General features: G+C 45.2%; 1 protein-coding gene across 3 annotated transcripts in view; it reads right to left on the minus strand.

Annotated features, from left to right (window-relative positions):
* samd12 (sterile alpha motif domain containing 12) overlaps positions 1-24,638 on the minus strand; it is a 269,149-nt gene that overhangs the window by 98,021 nt on the left and 146,490 nt on the right. The gene's annotated exons all lie outside the window — the stretch shown is intronic.

Consider the following 24,638-nt stretch of genomic DNA (forward strand, 5'->3'; position numbering starts at 1 on the left):
TCTATTGGGGGTCAGACTAGGATCACTCATCAGACATTTTGTTGTGATGTCACAATGATTGAAGAAATGAGAGACAAACGTATTTTCATGGCGTGATGGCGAATTTCGCCATGCTCCCAAAGCCCCGCCTTTATTCGAAACCTGCCAGTACTATAGATCAAGTGACCTCAACTTGTCTGCTGCCATTTGCCAGTGATTGCTGGTGATTGGTTAAAAGGAGTCCAATAGGGAGCTGTGAAAAAAAGAGTGGCGTGGCGACAGGTCAAAGTTTGAGGCTTAGCCACGCCCACACCTTTATACTTATATAAAATCCGACGGTTGAATTTTTTCATCTATGTCTTAAGAGTATATAGCAGATGTTTGAAGGCGATTGGTGAAAAGGGAAATGGTGCAACACTCTCCAAACAACGTGTGCGAATACCACTAAATCGAGTACTTGGACCAAAATGGCCGACTTCCTGCACGACTTTGCACTTGGCTCCAAGAGACTTTTTTGTAGGTCCTGAGACCCCACATTAGTGTATCAAATTTCGTAATCCTCAGTCAAAGCATGGCTTGGGGCTGACAGTTTTAATGGTCCTAGGGGGCGCTATTTCATTAAATAGGCCACGCCCACAAACTTCAGCTGTGCAGTTCTATTAGAGGTCAGAGTAGGATCACTCATCAGAAATTGTGTGGCGATGTCACAATGATTGAAGAAATGAGAGACAAACGTATTTCCATGGCGTGATGGCGAATTTCGCCATGCTCCCAAAGCCCCGCCTTTATTCGAAACCTGCCAGTACTATAGATCAAGTGACCTCAACTTGTCTGCTGCCATTTGCCAGAGATTGCTGGTGATTGGTTAAAAGGAGTCCAATAGGGAGCTGTGAAAAAAAGAGTGGCGTGGCGACAGGTCAAAGTTTGAGGCTTAGCCACGCCCACACCTTTATACTTATATAAAATCCGACGGTTGAATTTTTTCATCTATGTCTTAAGAGTATATAGCAGATGGTTGAAGGCGATTGATGAAAAGGGCAATGGTGCAATACTCTCCAAACAACGTGTGCGAATACCACTAAATCGAGTCCTTGGACCAAAATGGCCGACTTCCTGCGCGACTTTGCACTTGGCTCCAAGAGACTTTTTTCTAGGTCCTGAGACACCACATTAGTGTACCAAATTTTGTACTCCTCAGTCAAAGCATGGCTTGGGGCTGACAGTTTTAATGGTCCTAGGGGGCGCTATTTCAGAAAATAGGCCACGCCCACCGGATGTTCACATCACATTTTGTGGGGGGCCGAACTAGGATCACTCCCAAGAGGTTTTGTGGCGATATCTCTAGAAATGGCGAAATGGGAGGCAAACGTAAGGCCACATCGGTACGCCTGACTTCGCCGCGCCGTCACAGCCCCGCCTTCTGCAGAAAACTCCCATAAAGTGACGCCAAGCAACCCCAACTTGTCTTCAGTTACCTGCTACAAATTTGGGATGATTACTTGAAAGGGCGAATTTTTGAAAATTTCCCAGTAAAACTTGACCTTTTAAGTCCTGAGGGGGCGGGGCTTATGTGACATCATCAATCGACCATTCATTTGTCTTCGTGGGACGATGCCGATTGTCCATAGAAAGTTACTTTAACTGTAATTCTTTCATTTATGAAATTATAGCAATTTGAATTTTTTTGGCGAGTGCTCGAAATTTGAGGCCTGGTCCCGCCCCTTCAGTATTTACGAAAAGTCAATTTTATTGTCTCATTTTAATCGTCCATCGCTTCTGTTCGATCGCACACTATTTTTGAGACGATCGTGCGAAAAATGACCAAACTGTTCAACCAAATATAGACCCTAGAAATGGCCAAAACGTGGTCAAAATGGCCACTTTAGTCCAAAATGGCCGACTTTCTGTTTGATATTGACCATGGGTGCAAGAGGCTTTTCTGTGCGTATTGCTGAGTTCTACAAGTGTACCAAATTTCATAACTCTACTATGAAAAAAGGTCAAAGCGGAGGGGTATTTTTAATTTTCCAGGGGGCGCTGTTGAAACATTTTTTTACCAACTTTCACGTTGCCATTGAAATACGTAAATTTCACGCACTTTCTATATTGGGCCAGAATTTGGTGAGTTTTTGGATATGCTAAGACCCCCTAAAGGCCGTCCAAAGACGCGGAAGAAAAAGAAAGAAAAAAAAAAATAATAAACGGAGCAGATACAATAGGCCTTCGCAGCGCTTCGCTGCTCGGGCCTAAAAATTAAAGCTGCAAGCAGCGTCGTTCGGCCCTCGCAGCGAAGCTGCTCGTCCTCCGTCCGCGCCCCCTCCGCTCCATCCCAGATGCTCTCCAAACCCAGCTCCGCGCTTCTCCGTCCTGGCCGGCAGCCGGGGGCTCCAGGGCACGTCTGGCGGAACAGAAAGTCAACCACCCCGACACCAGAAACCGTGAACGGCCTCCTCGTCCACACCTCACCCTGACTCAGCATCCCCTCTGAGCCCACCATTACACGTCTCACCACTAGGAGATACTCTATCTTTACCACACTGGTGATGTGATGTTCAGTCTCGGGCAAATCGGAGGCTGTTTGTGGAAGTTACAGTCAAACGTAAGGTCACAGCGTCACGCCAGAAATCGCCATGGCATCAAAGCAGCCTCCCTTTCTGAAAAGCTATCAGATCTGAATGGTCATTACAACATCATGAAGACAGTGCATGACCTTAGTGTCATGTTGACTAAATTAGAGGGGATAAATATGGGCATTTCACCATAAAACAGTAGACTTCCTGTAGTCAGGGGGCGGGGCTTAGGTGATGTCAGCTGTCCACATTGTCACTGTCTTCAGATGTGGTCAGTGATCACACAGACAAAGTTTGAAATTGATCTGATCATGCACATGGGAGTTATTAAGTCAAGTAACGTAATGGCGACTGGTCAAAGTTTGAGGCTTAGCCACGCCCACACCTTTATACTTATTTAAAATCCGAGGGTTGAATTTTTTCCTCTATGTCTTAAGAGTATATAGCAGGAGTTTGAAGGTGATCGGTGGAAAGGACGACGAGACATCATTCTCCTAATAACGTGTGCGAAAACCACTAAATCGAGTACTTGGACCAAAATGGCCGACCTCCTGTGCGACATTGGACTTGGCTCCAAGAGACTTTTTTGTAGGTCCTGAGACACTACATTAGTGTGCCAAATTTTGTGATCCTCAGTCAAAGCATGGCTTGGGGCTGATAGTTTTAATGGTCCTAGGGGGCGCTATTTCAGAAAATAGGCCACGCCCAAAAACTTCAGCTGTCCAATTCTATTAGGGGTCAGAGTAAGATCACTCATCAGAAATTGTGTGGTGATGTCACAATGATTGAAGAAATGAGAGACAAACGTATTTCCATGGCGTGATGGTGAATTTCGCCATGCTCCCAAAGCCCCGCCTTTATTCGAAACCTGCCAGTACTATAAACCAAGTGACCTCAACTTGTCAGCTGCTATTCGCCAGAGATTGCTGGCGATTGGGTAAAAGGAGTCCAATAGGTAGCTGTGAAAAAAAGAGTGGCGTGGCGACAGGTCAAAGTTTGAGGCTTAGCCACGCCCACACCTTTATACTTATTTAAAATCCGTAGGTTGAATTTTTTCCCCTTTGTCTTAAGAGTCTATAGCAGAAGTTTGAAGGTGATTGGTGAAAAGGGCGATGGTGCAACACTCTCCAAACAACGTGTGCGAAAACCACTAAATCGACTACTTGGACCAAAATGGCCGACTTCCTGTGCGATTTTGCACTTGGCTCCAAGAGACTTTTTTGTAGGACCGGAGACACCACATTAGTGTACCAGATTTCTTACTCCTCAGTCAAAGCATGGCTAGGGGCTGACAGTTTTAATGGTCCTAGAGGGCGCCATTTCAGAAAATAGGCCACGCCCACAAACTACAGCTGTCCAAATCTATTGGGGATCAGACTAGGATCACTCACCAGACATTTTGTGGTGATGGCACGATAATTGAAGAAATGAGAGGCAAACGTATTGCCATGGCGTGATGGTGAATTTTGCCATGCTCCCAAAGCCCCGCCTTTTTTCAAAACCTGCCAGTACTGGAGACTAAGTGACCTCAACTTGTCAGCTGCTATTCGCCAGAGATTGCTGGCGATTGGGTAAAAGGAGTCCAATAGGTAGCTGTGAAAAAAAGAGTGGCGTGGTGACAGGTCAAAGTTTTAGGCTTAGCCACGCCCACACCTTTATACTTATTTAACCCTTTGATGCATGAATTATGAAATCTTCAACCATGCTTTTTTTAACAATTTTTTTCATTCATCTTTAGGTGTGAATGAAACAAATTTCAACAAATATTTTTTGTAAAATTTTATAATTTACAAATTATTTATTACATGTCCACCTCAGTGGACAGTGTGCATTCTGAGCATGAAATATGTTGGCTTGGCTTACTGAAGTACAAATGGAGGGGCTCACATGCAATAAAGTCTTCAACAGCTGTGCTTAATAGCAAAAACAAATAAATAACAATTTTTAGTACCTGTCCACTGTAGTGACCATTATGCATCAAAGGGTTAAAATCCGACGGTTGAATTTTTTCCTTTATGTCTTAAGAGTCTATAGCAGAAGTTTGAAGGCGATTGGTGAAAAGGGCGATGGAGCATCACTCTCCAAACAACGTGTGCGAAAACCACTAAATCGAGTACTTGGACCAAAATGGCCGACTTCCTGTGCGACTTTGCACTTGACTCCAAGAGACTTTTTTGTAGGTCCTGAGACACCACATTAGTGTGCCAAATTTCATAATCCTCAGTCAAAGCATGACTTGGGGCTGACAGTTTTAATGGTCCTAGGGGGCGCTATTTCAGAAAATAGGCCACGCCCACCGGATGTTCACATCACATTTTGTGGGGGGCTGAACAAGGATCACTCCCAAGAGGTTTTGTGGCGATATCTCTAGAAATGACGAAATGGGAGGCAAACGTAAGGCCTAAGCGGTACGCCTGACTTCGCCGCGCCGCCACAGCCCCGCCTTCAGGAGAAAACTCCCATGAAGTGACGCCAAGCAACCCCAACTTGTCTTCAGTTACCCGCTACAAATTTGGGGTGATTATTGGAAAGGGCGAATTTTGGAAAATTTCCCAGTAAATCTTGACCTTTTAAGTCCTGAGGGGGCGGGGCTTATGAGACATCATCAATCGACCATTCATTTGTCTTCGGAGGGCGACGACAATTGTCCTTAGAACATTTCTTTAACTGTAATTCTTTCATTTATGAATCTATAGCAATTTGAATTTTTTTGGCGAGTGCTCGAACTTTGAGGCCTGGTCCCGCCCCTTCAGTATTTACGAAAAGTCAATTTTATTGTCTCATTTTAATCGTCCATCGCTTCTGTTCGACCGCACACTATTTTTGAGACGATCGTGCGAAAAATGACCAAACTGTTAAACCAAATATAGACCCTAGAAATGGCCAAAACGGGGTCAAAATGGCCACTTTAGTCCAAAATGGCCGACTTCCTGTTTGATATTGACCATGGGTGCAAGAGGCTTTTCTGTGCGTATTGTTGAGTTCTACAAGTGTACCAAATTTCATCACTCTACTATGAAAAAAGGTCAAAGCGGAGGGGTATTTTTAATTTTCCAGGGGGCGCTGTTGAAACATTTTTTAACAACTTTCATGTTGCCAGTGAAATACGTAAATTTCACGCACTTTCTATATTGGGCCAGAATTTGGTGACTTTTTGGAAATGCTAAGACCCCCTAAAGGCCATCCAAAGACGCGGAAGAAAAAAAAAGAAAGAAAGAAAGAAAAAAAAAAATAATAAACAGAGCAGATACAATAGGCCTTCGCAGCTTCACTGCTCGGGCCTAATTAAAGCTGCAAGCAGCGTCGTTCGGCCCTCGCAGCTCCGCGCCACTTCGGCCTGGCCGGCAGCCCGGGGCACCAGGCTATGTCTGCAAAACAGAAACGTCAACCACCCCGACACCAGAAACTGCTAACGGTCACCTCATCCGCACCTCACCCTGACTCAGCATCCCCTTTGAGCCCACCATTATATTACACGTCTCACCACTAGGGCATACTCTATCTTTACCACACTGGTGGTGTGATGACAGAGACAAACTTTAATGCTTTTCTGACCAGGTTTTTTAAGTTATTGTAGGTTAAATTTATCTAGAGGGCGTTGTGACCAACCACAGAAAAATCCCGTTGAGGTCAGCTTTGGTTGACAAAGATGGTTTTCTGTTATTTTGACATCAATCAGACACTGTGTGTTCTTTCTAGAACCAGTGAGCTGAAAGGGGCAGAGCTACAGGGATTAAAACCAACAACCACATCAATGTGTTTGGTGCAGTCACGTGATGTCACAAGCCAAGTATATTGCCATTCTGACTTTGTCTTTAGAAGTTAATAAAGTTTGAACCTATCTAGGGGTGCTGTGACCATTTACAAGTAAATCCCATAGAGGTATCTTTGGTCATCAAAGATGGTTTCCTGTTAATTTGGCATCAATCAATTGTTGCATGTGTCATCTAGAGACAAAAGGCTGTAAGTGGGCAGAGTTAAAGTGATTTGAACAAGTGAGCACATACATGTGTTGATTGCAGTTGTGTGATGACTCCCATCAAGTTTAATATAGTTTGGAGCTTTTTTACAGAAGTAACAAAGGTTTTATCGTATCTAGGGGGTGCTGTTCCAAATTTAGGAAATATTCCATGAAGAAGTTTGTAGGTTGATAACGGTCATTTGTGTGCAGTTTGGTGTGAATTGCATCATGCATGTGTTATTCAGGGCCTAACATCTGTCAAGGGGCGGAGCTAAAGCTATATCTACCAATTACCACATGATTGTGTTGGGTTCCTTTGTGTGATGACATATGGCAAGTTTGATGCAATTACGACCTCTTCTGTAGGAGTTGTTACAGTTTTAAAGGTATGTAGGGGGCGCTGTGGTGATATTACACAACGTTCTCCAACCGTTTGTGCCTCGTTGGCTAAAGGGCATGATTGTTCATTGCCATGTTCAGTCTCGGGCAGATCGGAGGCTGTTTGTGGAAGTTACAGTCAAACGTAAGGTCATGGCTTCACGCCAGAATTCGCCATGGCATAAAAGTCCCTCCCTATCTGGAAAGCTATCAGATCTGAATGGTCATTACAACATCATGAAGACAGTGCATGACCTTAGTGTCATGTTGACTAAATTAAAGGGGACAAATATGGGCATTTCACCATAAAACAATAGACTTCCAATAGTCAGGGGGCGGGGCTTAGGTGATGTCAGCTGTCCACATTATCATTGTCTTCAGATGTGGTCAGTGATCACACAGACAACGTTTGTTATACGATCTGATCATGCACATGGGAGTTAAGTCAGGTAATGTAGTGGCGAAAGGTCAAAGTTTGAGGCTTAGCCACGCCCACACCTTGATACTTATTTAAAATCCGACGGTTGAATTTTTTCCCCTTTGTCTTAAGAGTACATAGCAGATGTTTGAAGGTGATCGGTGAAAAGGGCGACGGGGCATCAAGGTCCAAACAACATGTGCGAAAACCACTAAATCAAGTACTTGGACCAAAATGGCCGACCTCCTGTGCGACTTTGCGCTTGGCTCCAAGAGACTTTTTTGTAGGTCCTGAGACACTACATTAGTGTACCAAATTTCGTGATCCTCAGTCAAAGCTTGGCTTGGGGCTGACAGTTTTAATGGTCCTAGGGGGCGCTATTTCAGAAAATAGGCCACGCCCACAAACTTCACCTGTCCAGTTCTATTGGAGGTCAGACTCGGATCACTAACCAGACATTTTGTGGCGATGTCACGATAATTGAAGAAATGAGAGGCAAACGTATAGCCATGGCGTGATGGCGAATTTCGCCATGCTCCCAAAGCCCTGCCTTTTTTCGAAACCTGCTAGTACTGGAGACCAAGTGACCTCAACTTGTGTGCTGCTATTTGCCAGAGATTGCTGGTGATTGGGTAAAAGGAGTCCAATAGGGAGCTGTGAAAAAAAGAGTGGTGTGGTGACAGGTCAAAGTTTGAGGCTTAGCCACGCCCAATCCTTTAAACTTATTTAAAATCCGACGGTTGAATTTTTTCCTCTATGTCTTAAGAGTATATTGCAGAAGTTTGAAGGCAATTGGTGAAAAGGGCGACGGAGCATCACTCTCCAAACAACGTGTGCGAAAACCACTAAATCGAGTACTTGGACCAAAATGGCCGACTTCCTGTGCGACTTTGCACTTGGCTCCAAGAGACTTTTTTGTAGGGCCGGAGACACCACATTAGTGTACCAAATTTCGTACTCCTCAGTCAAAGCATGGCTTGGGGCTGGCAGTTTTAATGGTCCTAGGGGGCGCTATTTCAGAAAATAGGCCACGCCCACCGGATGTTCACATCAAATTTTTTAGGGGGCCGGACTAGGATCACTCACAAGAGGTTTTGTGGCAATATCTCTAGAAATGACGAAATGGGAGGCAAACGTAAGGCCACGTCGGTACGCCTGACTTCGCCGCGCCGCCACAGCCCCGCCTTCTGGAGAAAACTCCCATAAAGTGACGCCAAGCAACCCCAACTTGTCTTCAGTTACCTGCTACAAATATGGGGTGATTAGTTGAAAGGGCGAATTTTGGACAATTTCCCAGTAAAACTTGACCTTTTAAGGCCTGAGGGGGCGGGGCTTACGTGACATCATCAATCAACCATTCATTTGTCTTCGGGGGCGGATGACGATTGTCCATAGAAAATTATTTTAACTGTAATTCTTTCATTTATGAAATTATAGCAATTTGAATTTTTTTGGCGAGTGCTCGAACTTTGAGGCCTGGCCCCGCCCCTTCAGTATTTACGAAAAGTCAATTTTATTTGCTCATTTGATTCGTCCATCGCTTCTGTTCGATCGCACACTATTTTTGAGACGATCGTGCGAAAAATTATCAAATTGTTCAACCAAATGTAGACCCTAGAAATGGCCAAAACGGGGTCAAAATGGCCACTTTAGTCCACAATGGCCGCCTTCCTGTTTGATATTGACCATGGCTGCAAGAGGCTTTTCTGTGCGTATTGTTGAGTTCTACAGGTGTAACAAATTTCATCACTCTACTATGAAAAAAGGTCAATGCGGAGGGGTATTTTTAATTTTCCAGGGGGCGCTGTCGAAACATTTTTTTACCAACTTTCCCGTTGCCAGTGAAATACGTAAATTTCACGCACTTTCTATATTGGGCCAGAATTTGGTGAGTTTTTGGATATGCTAAGACCCCCTAAAGGCCATCCAAAGACGCGGAAGAAAAAAAAAGAAAAAAAAAGAAAAAGAAACGGAGCAGATACAATAGGCCTTCGCAGCGCTTCGCTGCTCGGGCCTAATAAACGGAGCAGATACAATAGGCCTTCGCAGCGCTTCGCTGCTCGGGCCTAATTAAAGCTGCAAGCAGCGTCGTTCGGCCCTCGCAGCTCCGCGCCGCTCCGGCCTGGCCGGCAGCCCGGGGCACCAGGGCACCTCTGCAGAACACAAACGTCGACCACCCCAACACCAGAAACTGCTAACGGCCACCTTTTCCGCACCTCACCCTGACTCAGCATCCCCTTTGAGCCCACCATTATATTTTATGTCTCACCACTAGGGAATCCTCTATCTTTACCACACTGGTTGTGTGATGACAGTGACCAACTTTAATGCTATTCTGACCATGTTTTTTAAAGTTATCGAAGGATAACGTTATCTAGGTGGCTCTGTGACCAACTACAGAAAAGTCCCATTGAGGTCAGCTTTGGTGACATTATATAACATTCACCAACCGTTTGTGCCTCATTGGCTAAAGGGCATGATTGTTCATTGCCATATTCAGTTTCGGGCAAATCGGAGGCCGTTTGTGGAAGTTACAGTCAAATGTAAGGTCACGGCGTCACGTCAGCATTCACCATGGCATCAAAGCCCCTCCCTTTCTGGAAAGCTATCAGATCTGAATGGTCATTAAAACATCATGAAGACACTGTATGACCTGAGTGTCATTTTCACTAAATTAGAGGGGACAAATATGGGCATTTCACCATAAAACAATAGACTTCCTGTTGTCAGGGGGCGGGGCTTAGGTGATGTAAGCTGTCCACATTGTCGTTGTCTTGAGATGTGGTCAGTGATCACACAGACAAAGTTTGAATTAGATCTGATCATGCACATGGGAGTTATTAAGTCAAGTAATGTCATGGCGAAAGGTCAAAGTTTGAGGCTTAGCCACGCCCACACCTTTATACTTATTTAAAATCCGACGGTTGAATTTTTTCCCCTTTGACTTAAAAGTACATAGCATAAGTTTGAAGTTGATCGGTGTAAAGGGCGACGGGCCATCAATGTCCAAACAACGTGTGCGAAAACCACTAAATCGAGTACTTGGACCAAAATGGCCGACCTCCTGTGCGAAATTGCGCTTGGCTCCAAGAGACTTTTTTGTAGGTCCACAGACTCTACATGAGTGTACCAATTTTCGTAATCCTCAGTAAAACCTTGTCTTGGGGCTGACAGTTTTAATGGTCCTAGGGGGCGCTATTTCAGAATATAGGCCACGCCCACAAATCTCAGCTGCCCAATTCTATTGGGGGTCAGACTAGGATCACTCACCAGACATTTTGTGGCGATGTCACGATAATTGAAGAAATGAGAGGCAAACGTATTGCCATGGCGTGATGGCGAATTTCGCCATGCTCCCAAAGCCCCGCCTTTTTTCAAAACCTGCCAGTACTGTAGACCAAGTGACCTCAACTTGTCAGCTGCTATTTGCCAGAGATTGCTGGTGATTGGGTAAAAGGAGTCCAATAGGGAGCTGTGAAAAAAAGAGTGGCGTGGCGACAGGTCAAAGTTTGAGGCTTAGCCACGCCCACACCTTTATACTTATTTAAAATCCGACGGTTGAATTTTTTACTTTATGTCTTAAGAGTATATAGCAGAAGTTTGAAGGCGATTGGTGAAAAGGGCGATGGAGCATCACTGTCCAAACAACGTGTGCGAAAACCAGTAAATCGCGTACTTGGACCAAAATGGCCGACTTCCTGTGCAACTTTGCACTAGGCTCCAAGAGACTTTTTTGTAGGTCCTGAGACACCACATTAGTGTACCAAATTTCGTAAACCTCAGTCAAAGCATGGCTTGGGGCTGACAGTTTTAATGATCCTAGGTGGCGCTATTTCATAAAATAGGCCACGCCCACCGGATGTTCACATCACATTTTTTGGGGGGCCGGACTAGGATCACTCCCAAGAGGTTTTGTGGCGATATCTCAAGAAATGATGAAATGGGAGGCAAACGTAAGGCCACATCGGTACGCCTGACTTCGCCGCGCCGCCACAGCCCCGCCTTCTGGAGAAAACTCCCATAAAGTGACGCCAAGCAATCCCAACTTGTCTTCAGTTACCTGCTACAAATATGGGGTGATTAGTTGAAAGGGCGAATTTTGGACAATTTCCCAGTAAAACTTGACCTTTTAAGGCCTGAGGGGGCGGGGCTTATGTGACATCATCAATCAACCATTCATTTGTCTTCGGGGGCGGATGACGATTGTCCATAGAAAATTACTTTAACTGTAATTCTTTCATTTATGAAATTATAGCAATTTGAATTTTTTTGGCGAGTGCTCGAACTTTGAGGCCTGGCCCCGCCCCTTCAGTATTTACGAAAAGTCAATTTTATTTGCTCATTTGATTCGTCCATCGCTTCTGTTCGATCGCCCACTATTTTTGAGACGATCGTGCGAAAAATGGTCAAATTGTTCAACCAAATGTAGACCCTAGAAATGGCCAAAACGGGGTCAAAATGGCCACTTTAGTCCAAAATGGCCGACTTCCTGTTTGATATTGACCATGGCTGCAAGAGGCTTTTCTGTGCGTATTGTTGAGTTCTACAGGTGCACCAAATTTCATCACTCTACTATGAAAAAAGGTCAATGCGGAGGGGTATTTTTAATTTTCCAGGGGGCGCTGTTGAAACATTTTTATACCAACTTTCACGTTGCCAGTGAAATACGTAAATTTCACGCACTTTCTATATTGGGCCAGAATTTGGTGACTTTTTGGATATGCTAAGACCCCCTAAAGGCCGTCCAAAGACGCGGAAGAAAAAAAAAGAAAAAAAAAGAAAGAAAAATTAAAGCTGCAAGCAGCGTCGTTCGGCCCTCGCAGCGAAGCTGCTCGCCCTCCTTCCGCACCCCCTCCGCTCCATCCCCGACGCTCTCCAAACCCAGCTCCGCGCTTCTCCGTCCTGGCCGGCAGCCGGGGGCACCAGGGAACGTCTGGCGGAACAGAAAGTCAACCACCCCGACACCAGAAACCGTGAACGGCCTCCTCGTCCACACCTTACCCTGACTCAGCATCCCCTCTGAGCCCACCATTACACGTCTCACCACTAGGAGATACTCTATCTTTACCACACTGGTGATGCGATGTTCAGTCTCGGGCAAGTCGGAGGCTGTTTGTGGAAGTTACAGTCAAACGTAAGGTCACAGTGTCACGTCAGAAATCGCCATGGCATCAAAGCCCCTGCCTTTCTGAAAAGCTATCAGATCTGAATGGTCATTACAACATCATGAAGACAGTGCATGACCTTAGTGTCATCTTGACTAAATTAGAGGGAACAAATATGGGCATTTCACCATAAAACAGTTGACTTCCTGTAGTCAGGGGGCGGGGCTTAGGTGATGTCAGCTGTCCACATTGTCACTGTCTTCAGATGTGGTCAGTGATCACACAGACAAAGTATGAAATTGATCTGATCATGCACATGGGAGTTGTTAAGTCAAATAAGGTAATGGCGACTGGTCAAAGTTTGAGGCTTAGCCACGCCCACACCTTTATACTTATTTAAAATCCGACGGTTGAATTTTTTCCTCTATGTCTTAAGAGTATATAGCAGAGGTTTGAAGGTGATCGGTGGAAAGGGCGAGGAGATATCATTCTCCTAATAACGTGTGCGAAAACCACTAAATTGAGTACTTGGACCAAAATGGCCGACCTCCTGTGCGACATTGTGCTTGGCTCCAAGAGACTTTTTTGTAGGTCCTGGTACACTACATTAGTGTGCCAAATTTTGTGATCCTCAGTCAAAGCATGGCTTGGGGCTGACTGTTTTAATGGTCCTAGGGGGCGCTGTTTCAGAAAATAGGCCACGCCCACAAACTTCAGCTGTCCAATTCTATTAGGGGTCAGAGTAGGATCACTCATCAGAACTTGTATGGCGATGTCACAATGACTGAAGAAATGAGAGACAAACGTATTTCCATGTCGTGATGGCGAATTTCGCCATTCTTCCAAAGCCCCGCCTTTATTCGAAACCTGCCAGTACTATAGACCAAGTGACCTCAACTTGTCTGCTGCTATTCGCCACTGTTTGGTGGTGATTGGTTAAAAGGAGTCCAATAGGGAGCTGTGAAAAAAAAGAGTGGCGTGGCGACAGGTCAAAGTTTGAGGCTTAGCCACGCCCACACCTTTATACTTATTTAAAATCCGACGGTTGAATTTTTTCATCTATGTGTTAAGAGTATGTAGCCGAAGTGTGAAGGCAATTGGTGAAAAGGGCGACGGAGCATCACTCTCCAAACAACGTGTGCGAAAACCACTAAATTGCGCACTTGGACCAAAATGGCCGACTTCCTGTGCGACAATGCACTTGGCTCCAAGAGACTTTTTTGTAGGTCCTGAGACACCACATTAGTGTACCAAATTTCGTAATCCTCAGTCAAAGCATGGCTTGGGGCTGTCAGTTTTAATGGTCCTAGGGGGCGCTATTTCAGAAAATAGACCACGCCCACCGGAATTTCACATCAGATCTTTTGGGGGGCCAGACTAGGATCACTCACAAGAAGCTTCGTGGCGATATCTCTAGAAATGACGAAATGGGAGGCAAACGTAAGGCCTAAGTGGTACGCCTGAATTCGCCGCGCCGCCACAGCCCCGCCTTCTGCAGAAAACTCCCATAAAGTGAAGCCAAGCAACCCCAACTTGTCTTCAGTTACCCGCTACAAATTTGGGGTGATTATTGGAAAGGGCGAATTTTGGAAAATTTCCCAGTAAAACTTGACCTTTTAAGTCCTGAGGGGGCGGGGCTTATGTGACATCATCAATCGACCATTCATTTGTCTTCGGAGGGCGATGACAATTGTCCACAGAACATTTCTTTAACCGTAATTCTTTCATTTATGAAATTATAGCAATTTGAATTTTTTTGGCGAGTGTTCGAACTTTGAGGCCTGGCCCCGCCCCTTCAGTATTTACGAAAAGTCAATTTTATTGTCTCATTTGAATCGTCCATCGATTCTGTTCGATCTCGCACAATTTTTGAGACGATGGTGCGAAAAATGACCAAACTGTTCAACCAAATATAGACCCTAGAAATGGCCAAAACGGGGTCAAAATGGCCACTTTACTCCAAAATGGCCGACTTCCTGTTTGATATTGACCATGGTTGCAAGAGACTTTTCTGTGCGGACTGTTGAGTACTACAAGTATACCAAATTTCATAACTGTACGATAAACTAAGCTTTATGGAGAGGGGTATTTTTCACTTTCTAGGGGGCGCTGTTCAGTCACTTTTTGACGAACTTTCACATCGCCAGTGAAATACGTAAATTTCACGCACTTTCTATATTGGGCCAGAATTTGGTGACTTTTTGGATATGCTAAGACCCCCTAAAGGCCATTCAAAGACGCGGAAGAAAAAAGAATAATAATAAGAAGAAACGGAGCAGATACAATAGGCCTTCGCAGCTTCACTGCTCGGGCCTAATTAAAGCTGCAAGCAGCGTCGTTCGGCCCTCGCAGCGAAGATGCTCACCCTCCTTCCGCACCCCCTCCGCTCCATCCCCGATGCTCTCCAAACCCAACTCCCCGCCGCTCCGTCCTGGCCGGCAGCACGGGGCACCAGGGCACGTCCACGGACTGAAACGTCCACCACCCTGACACCAAGAAAAGCTAACAGTCACCTCATCCACACCTCACCCTGAATCAGCATCCCCTCCGAGCCTACCATTATATTACATGTCTCACCACTAGGGCATACTTTATCTTTAGCACACTGTTGGTGTGATGACACAGACCAACTTTAGTGCTTTTTTGCCCATATTTATTAAAGTTTTCGAAAGTTAAAGTTATCTAGGGGGCGCTGTGATCAATTACAGAAAAATCCCATTGAGGTCAGCTTTGGTTGACAAGGACAGTTTTCTGTTATTTTGGCATCAAACGGACGTTGTGTGTGTTATCTAAAGCCAGTGAGCTGAAAGGGGCGGAGCTACAGGGATTTGAATCAACAACCACATCAATGTGTTTGGTGCAGTCACGTGATGTCACAAGCCAAGTATAATGCCATTCTGACTTTGACTTTAGAAGTTAATAAAGTTTGAACCCATCTAGGGGGCGTTGTGACCATTTACAAGTAAATGCCATAGAGGTCATCTTTGGTCATCAAAGATGGTTTTCTGTTAATTTGGAATCAATCAAACGTTGCATGGGTCATCTAGAGACAAAAAGCTGTAAGTGGGTGGAGTTAAAGTGAATTGAACAAGTGATCACATACATGTGTTGATTGCAGATGTGTGATGACTCCCACAATGTTTGATGTAGTTTGGAACTTTTTTGCAGAAGTTACAAAGGTTTTTTGTATCTAGGGGGCGCTGTCCCAAATTTAAGAATTATTCCATGAAGAAGTTTGTAGGTTGATGACAGTCATTTGTGTGCAGTTTGGTGTGAATTGCATCATGCATGTGTTATTAAGGGCCTAATATCTGTCAGGGGGCGGAGCTAAAGCAATATCAACAACTTACCACAGGACTGTGGTGGGTGCCATTGTGTGAGTACACATAGCAAGTTTGGTGCAGTTACGACCTCGTCTGTAGGAGTTATTACAGTTTTAATGGTGTGTAGGGGGCGCTGTGGTGACATTACACAACTTTCACCAACGGTGTGTGCCTCGTTGAATAAAGGGCATGATTGTTGATTGCCATGTTCAGTCTCGGGCAGATCGGAGGTTGTTAGTGGAAGTTACAGTCAAACGTAAGGTCACGGCGTCACGCCAGAATTCGCCGTGGCATCAAAGCCCTTCCCTTTCTGAAAAGCTATCAGATCTGAATGGTCATTACAACATCATGAAGACAGTGCATGACCTTAGTGTCATGTTGACTAAAGTAGAGGGGACAAATATGGGCATTTCACCATTAAAAAATAGACTTCCTGTAGTCAGGGGGCGGGGCATAGGTGATGTCAGCTGTCCACATTGTCATTGTCTTGAGATGTGGTCAATGATCACACAGACGGAGTTTGATATAGATCTGATCATGCACATGGGAGTTGTTAAGTCAAGTAATGTAATGGCGAAAGGTCAAAGTTTGAGGCTTAGCCACGCCCACACCTTTATACTTGTATAAAATCCGACGGTTGAATTTTTTCCTCTATGTCTTAAGATTATATAGCAGGAGTTTGAAGGTGATAGGTGGAAAGGACGACGAGACATCATTCTCCTAATAACGTGTGTGAAAACCACTAAATCGAGTAATTGGACCAAAATGGCCGACTTCCTGTGCGACTTTGCACTTGGCTCAAAGAGACTTTTTTGTAGGTCCTGAGACCCCACATTAGTGTACCAAATTTCGTACTCCTCAGTCAAAGCATGGCTTGGGGCTGACAGTTTTAATGGACCTAGGGGGCGCTATTTCAGAAAATAGGCCACGCCCATTTGATGTTCACATGAGATCTTTTGGGGGGCCGGACTAGGATCACTCACAAGACGTTTCGTGACTGTATCTATAGAAATGACGACATGGGAGGCACATGTATGGTCACGGCGGTACGCCTGACTTCGCCGCGTCGCCACAGCCCCGCCTTCTGCAGAAAACACCCATAAAGTGACGTCAAGCAACGCCAACTTCTCTTCAGTTACCTGCTACAAATTCGGGCTGATTATTCGACAGGGCGAATTTTGGAAAATTTCCCAGTAAAACTTGACGTTTTAAGTCCTGAGGGGGCGGGGCTTGTGTGACATCATCCAGCGACCATTCATTTGTCTTCGGGGGGCGATGACGATTATCCATAGAAAGTTACTTTAACTGTAATTCTTTCATTTGTGAAATTATAGCAATTTGAATTTTTTTGGCGAGTGCTCGAACTTTGAGGCCTGGCCCCGCCCCTTCAGTATTTACGAAAAGTCAATTTTATTTTCTCATTTGAAGCGTCCATCGCTTCTGTTCGATGGCACACTATTTTTGAGACTATGGTACGAAAAATGACGAAACTGTTCAACCAAATATAGACCCTAGAAATGGCCAAAACGGCTAAAAATCGCCATTTCAACCCAAAATGGCCGACTTCCTGTTTTATATTGACCATGGTTGCAAGAGGCTTTTTTGTGCGGACTGTTGAGTAGTACCAGTATACCAAATTTCATAACTGTACGATAAACTAAGCTTTATGGAGAGGGGTATTTTTCACTCTTTAGGGGGCGCTGTCGAGCCACTTTTTTATCAACTTTCACATCGCCAGTGAAATACGTAAATTTCACGCACTTTCTATATTGGGCCAGAATTTGGTGACTTTTTGGATATGCTAAGACCCCCTAAAGGCCACCCAAAGACGCGGAAGAAAAAAGAAAGCGTAATAATAATAAACGGAGCAGATACAATAGGCCTTCGCAGCGCTTCGCTGCTCGGGCCTAATTAAAGCTGCAAGCAGCGTCGTTCGGCCCTCGCAGCGAAGCTGCTCGCCCTCCTTCAGCACCCCCTCCGCTCCATCCCCGACGCTCTCCAAACCCGGCTCCGCGCTTCTCCATCCTGGCCGGCAGCCGAGGGCATCAGGGCATGCCTGTCGGAACAGAAAGTCAGCCACCCCAACACCGGAAACCGTGAAAGGCCTCCTCGTCCACACCTCACCCTGACTCAGCATCCCTTCTGAGCCCACCATTACATGTCTCACCCCTAGGAGATACTCTATCTTTACCACACTGGTGATGTGATGTTCAGTCTCGGGCAAATCGGAGGCTGTTTGTGGAAGTTACAGTCAAACGTAAGGTCACAGCGTCACGCCAGAAATCGCCATGGCATCAAAGCCCCTCACTTTCTGAAAAGCTATCAGATCTGAATGGTCATTACAACATCATGAAGACAGTGCATGACCTTAGTGTCATCTTGACTAAATTAGAGGGGACAAATATGGGCAGTTCACCATAAAACAATAGACTTCCTTTAGTCAGGGGGCGGGGCTTAGGTGATGTCAGCTGTCCACATTGTCACTGTCTTCAGATGTGGTCAGTGATCACACAGACAAAGTATGAAATTGATCTGATCATGCACATGGGAGTTATTAAGTCAAATAAAGTAATGGCGACTGGTCAAAGTTTGAGGCTTAGCCACGCCCATACCTTTATACTTATTTAAAATCCGACGGTTGAATTTTTTTCCTCTATGTCTTAAGAGTATATAGCAGGAGTTTGAAGGTGATCGGTGGAAAGGGCGAGGAGATATCATTCTCCTTATAACGTGTGCGAAAACCACTTAATTGAGTAATTGCACCAAAATGGCCGACCTCCTGTGCGACATTGCGCTTGGCTCCAAGAGACTTTTTTGTAGGTCCTGAGACACTACATTAGTGTGCCAAATTTTGTGATCCTCAGTCAAAGCATGGCTTGGGGCTGACTGTTTTAATGGTCCTAGGGGGCACTGTTTTGGAAAATAGGCCACGCCCACAAACTTCAGCTGTCCAATTATATTAGGGGTCAGAGTAGGATCACTCATCAGAAATTGTGTGGCAATGTCACAATGATTGAAGAAATGAGAGACAAACGTATTTCCATGGCGTGATGGCGAATTTCGCCATGCTCCCAAAGCCCCGCCTTTATTCGAAACCTGCCAGTACTATAGACCTAGTGACCTCAACTTGTCTGCTGCTATTTGCCACTGTTTGGTGGTGATTGGATAAAAGGAGTCCAATAGGGAACTGTGAAAAAAAGAGTGGCGTGGCGACAAGTCAGAGTTTGAGGCTTAGCCACGCCCACACCTTTATACTTATTTAAAATCCGACGGTTGAATTTTTTCATCTATGTCTTAAGAGTATATAGCAGAAGTGTGAAGGCGATTGGTGAAAAGGGCGACGGAGCATCACTCTCCAAACAACGTGTGCGAAAACCACTAAATCACGCACTTGGACCAAAATGGCCGACTTCCTGTGCGACTTTGCACTTGGCTCCAAGAGACTTTTTTGTAGGTCCTGAGACACCACATTAGTGTACCACATTTCGTAATCCTCAGTCAAAGCATGGCTTGGGGCTGTCAGTTTTAATGGTCCTAGGGGGCGCTATTTCAACAAATAGACCACGCCCACCGGAATGTCACATCAGATTTTTTGGGGGGCCGGACTAGCATCACTCACAAGAAGTTTCGTGGCGATATCTCTAGAAATGACGAAATGGGAGGCAAACGTAAGGCCTAAGTGGTACGCCTGAGTTCGCCGCGCCGCCACAGCCCCGCCTTCTGCAGAAAACTCCCATAAAGTGACGCCAAGCAACCCCAACTTGTCTTCAGTTACCTGATACAAATTTGGGATGATTATTTGAAAGGGCAAATTTTGGAAAATTTCCCAGTAAAACTTGACCTTTTAAGTCCTGAAGGGGCGGGGCTTATGTGACATCATCAATTGACCATTCATTTGTCTTCGGGGGGCGATGATGATTGTCCATAGAAAGTTACTTTAACTGTAATTCTTTCATTTATGAAATTATAGCAATTTGAATTTTTTTGGCGAGTGCTCGAACTTTGAGGCCTGGTCCCGCCCCTTCAGTATTTACGAAAAGTCAATTTTATTGTCTCATTTTAATCGTCCGTCGCTTCTGTTCGATCGCACACTATTTTTGAGACGATCGTGCGAAAAATGACCAAACTGTTCAACCAAATATAGACCCAAGAAATGGCCGAAACAGGGTCAAAATGGCCACTTTAGTCCAAAATGGCCGACTTCCTGTTTGATATTGACCATGGATGCAAGAGGCTTTTCTGTGCGTATTGTTGAGTTCTACAAGTGTACCAAATTTCATAACTGTACGATAAACTAAGCTTTATGGAGAGGGGTATTTTTCACTTTCTAGGGGGCGCTGTTCAGCCATTCTTTTATGAACTTTCACATTGCCAGTGAAATACGTAAATTTCACGCACTTTCAATATTGGGCCAGAATTTGGTGACTTTTTGGATATGCTAAGACCCCCTAAAGGCCAGTCAAAGACGCGGAAGAAAAAAGAAAGAAAGAAAGCGTAATAATAAACGGAGCAGATACAATAGGCCTTCGCAGCTTCACTGCTCGGGCCTAATAAGAAGAAACGGAGCAGATACAATAGGCCTTCGCAGCTTCACTGCTCGGGCCTAATTAAAGCTGCAAGCAGCGTCGTTCGGCCCTCGCAGCGAAGCTGCTCGCCCTCCTTCCGCACCCCCTCCGCTCCATCCCCGACGCTCTCCAAACCCAGCTCTGCGCTTCTCCGTCCTGGCCGGCAGCCGGGAGCACCAGGGCACGTCTGGCGGAACAGACAGTCAACCACCCCGACACCAGAAACCGTGAATGGCCTCCTCGTCCACACCTCACCCTGACTCAGCATCCCCTCTGAGCCCACCATTACACGTCTCACCACTAGGAGATACTCTATCTTTACCACACTGGTGATGTAATGTTCAGTCTCGGGAAAATCGGAGGCTGTTTGTGGAAGTTACAGTCAAACGTAAGGTCACAGCTTCACGCCAGAAATCGCCATGGCATCAAAGCCCCTCCCTTTCTGAAAAGCTATCAGATCTGAATGGTCATTACAACATCATGAAGACAGTGCATGACCTTAGTGTCATGTTGACTAAATTAGAGGGGACAAATATGGGCATTTCACCATAAAACAGTAGACTTCCTGTAGTCAGGGGGCGGGGCTTAGGTGATGTCAGCTGTCCACATTGTCACTGTCTTCAGATGTGGTCAGTGATCACACAGACAAAGTTTGAAATTGATCTGATCATGCACATGGGAGTTATTAAGTCAAGTAACGTAATGGCGACTGGTCAAAGTTTGAGGCTTAGCCACGCCCACACCTTTATACTTATTTAAAATCCGACGGTTGAATTTTTTCCTCTATGTCTTAAGAGTATATAGCAGGAGTTTGAAGGTGATCGGTGGAAAGGACGACGAGACATCATTCTCCTAATAACGTGTGGGAAAACCACTAAATCGAGTACTTGGACCAAAATGGCCGACCTCCTGTGCGACATTGGACTTGGCTCCAAGAGACTTTTTTGTAGGTCTGAGACACTACATTAGTGTGCCAAATTTCGTGATCCTCAGTCAAAGCATGGCTTGGGGCTGATAGTTTTAATGGTCCTAGGGGGCGCTATTTCAGAAAATAGGCCACGCCCACAAACTTCAGCTGTCCAATTCTATTAGGGGTCAGAGTAAGATCACTCATCAGAAATTGTGTGGTGATGTCACAATGATTGAAGAAATGAGAGACAAACGTATTTCCATGGCGTGCTGGTGAATTTCGCCATGCTCCCAAAGCCCCGCCTTTATTCGAAACCTGCCAGTACTATAAACCAAGTGACCTCAACTTGTCTGCTGCTATTTGCCAGTGATTGCTGGTGATTGGTTAAAAGGAGTCCAATAGGGAGCTGTGAAAAAAAGAGTGGCGTGGCGACAGGTCAAAGTTTGAGGCTTAGCCACGCCCACACCTTTATACTTATTTAAAATCCGACGGTTGAATTTTTTCATCTATGTCTTAAGAGTGTATAGCAGATGTTTGAAGGTGATTGGTGAAAAGGGCGATGGTGCAACACTCTCCAAACAACGTGTGCGAAAACCACTAAATCGAGTACTTGGACCAAAATGGCCGACTTCCTGTGCGACTTGGTGCTTGGCTCCAAGAGACTTTTTTGTAGGTCCTGAGACACCACATTAGTGTACCAAATTTCGTAATCCTCAGTCAAAGCCTGGCTTGGGGCTGACAGTTTTAATGGTCCTAGAGGGCGCTATTTCAGAAAATAGGCCACGCCCACAGGATTTTCACATCACATTTTTTGGGGGGCAGGACTAGGATCACTCCCAAGAAGTTTTGTGGCGATATCTTTAGAAATGACGAAATGGGAGGCAAACGTAAGGCCTAAGCGGTACGCCTGACTTCGCCGCGCCGCCACAGCCCCGCCTTCTGCAGAAAACTCCCATAAAGTGACGCCAAGCAACCCCAACTTGTCTTCAGTTACCTGCTACAAATTTGGGGTGATTATTTGAAAGGGCGAATTTTGGAAAATTTCCCAGTAAAACTTGACCTTTTAAGTCCTGAGGGGGCGGGGCTTGTGTGACATCATCTATCGACCATTCATTTGTCTTCGGGGGGCGATGGCAATTGTCCTTAGAAATTGTTTTAACTGTAATTCTTTCATTTGTGAAATTATAGCAATTTGAATTTTTTTGGCGAGTGCTCGAACTTTGAGGCCTGGCCCCGCCCCTTCAGTATTTACGAAAAGTCAATTTTATTGTCTCATTTGAATCGTCCATCGCTTCTGTTCGATCTCGCACTATTTTTGAGACGATGGTGCGAAAAATGACCAAACTGTTCAACCAAATATAGACCCTAGAATTGGCCAAAACGGCTAAAAATCCTCATTTCAACCCAAAATGGCCGACTTCCTGTTTTATATTGACCATGGTTGCAAGAGGCTTTTCTGTGCGGACTGTTGAGTATTATCAGTATACCAAATTTCATAACTGTACGATAAACTAAGCTTAATGGAGAGGGGTATTTTTCACTTTCTAGGGGGCACTGTCGAGCCACTTTTTTATGAACTTTCACATCGCCAGTGAAATACGTAAATTTCACGCACTTTCTATATTGAGCCAGAATTTGGTGACTTTTTGGATATGCTAAGACCCCCTAAAGGCCACCCAAAGACGCGGAAGAAAAAAGAATAATAATTAAAGCTGCAAGCAGCGTCGTTCGGCCCTCGCAGCTCCGCGCCGCTCCGGCCTGGCCGGCAGCCCGGGGCACCAGGGCACGTCCGCAGAACACAAACGTCGACCACCCCAACACCAGAAACTGCTAACGGCCACCTTGTCCGCAACTCACCCTGACTCAGCATCCCCTTTGAGCCCACCATTATATTTTATGTCTCACCACTAGGGAATCCTCTATCTTTACCACACTGGTGGTGTGATGACAGTGACCAACTTTAATGCTATTCTGACCATGTTTTTTAAAGTTATCGAAGGATAACGTTATCTAGGTGGCGCTGTGACCAACTACAGAAAAGTCCCATTGAGGTCAGCTTTGGTGACATTATATAACATTCACCAACCGTTTGTGCCTCATTGGCTAAAGGGCATGATTGTTCATTGCCATATTCAGTTTCGGGCAAATCGGAGGCCGTTTGTGGAAGTTACAGTCAAATGTAAGGTCATGGCGTCACGCCAGCATTCACCATGGCATCAAAGCCCCTCCCATTCTGGAAAGCTATCAGATCTGAATGGTCTTTAAAACATCATGAAGACACTGTATGACCTGAGTGTCATTTTCATTAAATTAGAGGGGACAAATATGGGCATTTCACCATAAAACAATAGACTTCCTGTTGTCAGGGGGCGGGGCTTAGGTGATGTCAGCTGTCCACATTGTCGTTGTCTTGAGATGTGGTCAGTGATCACACAGACAAAGTTTGAATTAGATCTGATCATGCACATGGGAGTTATTAAGTCAAGTAATGTCATGGCGAAAGGTCAAAGTTTGAGGCTTAGCCACGCCCACACCTTTATACTTATTTAAAATCCGACGGTTGAATTTTTTCCCCTTTGACTTAAAAGTACATAGCATAAGTTTGAAGGTGATCGGTGTAAAGGGCAACGGGCCATCAATGTCCAAACAACGTGTGCGAAAACCACTAAATCGAGTACTTGGACCAAAATGGCCGACCTCCTGTGCGAAATTGCGCTTGGCTCCAAGAGACTTTTTTGTAGGGCCAGAGACCCTACATGAGTGTACCAAATTTCGTAATCCTCAGTCAAACCTTGTCTTGGGGCTGACAGTTTTAATGGTCCTAGGGGGCGCTATTTCAGAATATAGGCCACGCCCACAAATCTCAGATGCCCATTTCTATTGGGGGTCAGACTAGGATCACTCACCAGACATTTTGTGGCGATGTCACGATAATTGAAGAAATGAGAGGCAAACGTATTGCCATGGCGTGATGGCGAATTTCGCCATGCTCCCAAAGCCCCGCCTTTTTTCAAAACCTGCCAGTACTGTAGACCAAGTGACCTCAACTTGTCAGCTGCTATTTACCAGAGATTCCAGGTGATTGGGTAAAAGGAGTCCAATAGGGAGCTGTGAAAAAAAGAGTGGCGTGGCGAAAGGTCAAAGTTTGAGGCTTAGCCACGCCCACACCTTTATACTTATTTAAAATCCGACGGTTGAATTTTTTCCTCTATGTCTTAAGACTATATAGCAGAAGTTTGAAAGTGATTGGTGAAAAGGGCGACGGAGTATCACTCTCCAAACAACGTGTGTGAAAACCACTAAATCGCGCACTTGGACCAAAATGGCCGACTTCCTGTGCGACTTTGCACTTGGCTTCAAGAGACTTTTTTGTAGGTCCTGAGACACCACATTAGTGTACCAAATTTCGTAATCCTCAGTCAAAGCATG

The sequence above is a fragment of the Nothobranchius furzeri genome, chromosome 19 (genome assembly GCF_043380555.1).
Source record: "Nothobranchius furzeri strain GRZ-AD chromosome 19, NfurGRZ-RIMD1, whole genome shotgun sequence".
Classification (NCBI taxonomy): domain Eukaryota; kingdom Metazoa; phylum Chordata; class Actinopteri; order Cyprinodontiformes; family Nothobranchiidae; genus Nothobranchius; species Nothobranchius furzeri.